This window comes from Rana temporaria, chromosome 1 (assembly GCF_905171775.1).
Source record: "Rana temporaria chromosome 1, aRanTem1.1, whole genome shotgun sequence".
Taxonomy (NCBI): Eukaryota; Metazoa; Chordata; class Amphibia; order Anura; family Ranidae; genus Rana; species Rana temporaria.
In genome coordinates, this window is record NC_053489.1 from 171,416,659 (window position 1) to 171,419,173 (window position 2,515).

Genomic DNA, 2,515 nt, shown 5'->3' on the forward strand with positions numbered 1-2,515 from the left:
ACGTCCGAGAAACTCGACGGGCACAACACATTGTTTTGCTCGTCGAGTTCCTTGTGAAGCCGCAGAGCATCTCGGCGAGCCAAGTTTCCTCATTGACTAACAAGGAAATAGAGAACATGTTCTCTATTTGGCCAGACGAGATCCTCGTCGGTTTCCTCGGCCAAAAGTGTACACACGACTGGGTTTCTCGGCAGAATATGGCTCCGATCGAGTTTCTGGCTGAATTCTGCCGAGAAACTCGGTCGTGTGTACGGGGCCTCAGACATATGTCAAGTCTTGTATTTTGGTGACAACCTTTATGGCCTCCAGGCAGGTAGGATGGCATGTCCGTCATGTTTTCTGTGTCTACATCACTACATGGAGATGCTGGGATGTGGATGTAACCAACATGTAGTCTCTCCTAATAGACAAGCTATTAGCTTGTCAAACAGGTGCTCATCACCCCTAGCAACAATAAACTCCACCCAGTCACTCCAGATTCTCCTTCTGAGAACAGGAGTTCTGAGAAAGGTAGTCTTAGCACTACTGCGCTGGCCATATAATTGGTGCAGCAGTATCCCTCCTACACACATGGTCCAAGAGAAAAAAAGAGGTGATAAAAAGGTCACACGATCATAACTTCCATGGGTGAAAATGAGAAAAGGGGGGAAAAAAAGGGGGTAACCAAAAGGACCCCGGGGCTTTTGAACGGTGCAAATAGATAATCAGACAAAATTTGATTATAAAATTAGAAAATATAATTTATTACACAAATAATTAGTATGCCATGAATACGATAAATTTGAAATACATCTCGATTAAATACGTGATATCAAGACGAAGCATTGTTTAAGTCAGCTCTACATGTTTCACTCCGACGAGTTTCTTCAGGAGCTTTCAGACATACAATGCTAAATATCAGAAGAAAAAACAACAAGACATATAATTAAATGACTGTTGAAAACAATCATTTATATATCAATACATTTTGGTAAATAATGTCAAAAAAGGGAAAAGAAAAATATTGATCATGAATACATCAGTTATTGTAGATAATGCATGCTCAAGGATCTCAACTACATATAAACAGGGGCCAAAAGTAAAAACAATAATATTTACTTACCAAAGAGGTAAAACAGCAAAAGACAGCAGACCATACAGGAAGGAACCAGAGTCCTCAGGGAAAAACAGAATAGTTCAGGAGAACCACAGCAGGATTTTAAGCCATTGATAGAATTAATCTGAAAAATCAGGAAAGCACATGTGGAAACACATATGCAAAACTACTCTCAGTTGTATTGTGCAACAATGGGTAAAGAGAATATACACTCCAAAAACTTGTTATAATGGACAATATATATAATATATATACCTGTCAATAGTAAGCAAAAATGCCTATTGTCAGTAGAGACAGTCTAATGTTTGCCATAGATATGGATTGAAAGAGGATAAAGGGGAAGGAAGACACTCTCACAGCCCCTCAAATAACCTGATCAAAAAGCGGCATTCGCTCTGTTAAGAAAAAAGGGGAGAAATAAAAAAGTATATTATAAGTAAATAGGGATAGTTCAGTGCCAAAAAATGCACAGAACAAACAAATCCCTAATGCTCACAGTGTGCAAGCACAAAGCCAAAAAGCTTGTAAGGTAAATACCAGATTAGGACAAAGTCCAAAGATGAAAAGGCAGAGCCACCTAGATAGCTGTGCATACAGCAGCCTTTCCTTGCATTAATTAGGTCTGGTCTCAGCTGGAGCGCCTAACACAGCGCTTGGGCTTTAAATCTGCCACCACGGCGATGATTGACCAATCAAAACGCTGCGGTGCAGACACGTGACCTGGGCGTCAGCAGAAGGAAAACAATCCACCCAGCTGACAAGCTCAGCTGATCCCAATGTAGCCAAAAGTAATGACAGCACACATGAGACCAAGGAAAAGGTCTCTGTGGGCGGTCCAAAAACGATCGGCGCCATTTTGGAGGCTGGAAAGGTTTCCAGTACAAGATAGCTGGAAGGCAAATGGAATAGACAGCGCGGAAGCGCTGAAAAAACACACAAAACTCAAGCTGGGAATGGATGTGCTGGCGTAATTGGTCTAAAAGAAAGGGATCTGAGGGGAAACAATAATGAAAGGGGAGTGATAAACCCTCTTAACCCCTGCAGCTCCCTACGTGTCCGTATGGCTCTCCTGAATCCATCCTGCGCCCAGAGGCATGAGGGAAAAACATTCCTTGGTGTGCCGTCATTATGAATAGAAGTAATACAATGAAAATAAAAATAAATATAAATAATAAAACAGTATGATATATTGTTGCTACTTGAAAGTAGAAAAAGCAAGTTGTTTTGACATATAGTGTTCTTAATTAATATTTGTAAATAGCACTCTGTTTTATGAGATCCATGAGCAAGCAGATCCAACAATCATTAAACACAAAGTTTTATTTGGAGAGACAATCCATACATAATTGCATAAGAAGTTACAGTATGATAAACATACAGTGATTATTACATCTGGAAATATCCTAAGTGATTTTTGGA

General features: G+C 40.1%; 1 long non-coding RNA gene across 1 annotated transcript; it reads right to left on the reverse strand.

The window, feature by feature from the left end:
- Positions 1-874: 874 nt before the first annotated feature.
- LOC120924833 lies at positions 875-1,499 on the reverse strand. The gene is made up of 3 exons (XR_005746445.1): positions 1,352-1,499; positions 1,103-1,220; positions 875-890 (listed from the first exon to the last, which is right to left on the reverse strand). It is a non-coding gene; the product is annotated as an uncharacterized LOC120924833 (long non-coding RNA).
- Positions 1,500-2,515: the final 1,016 nt, after the last annotated feature.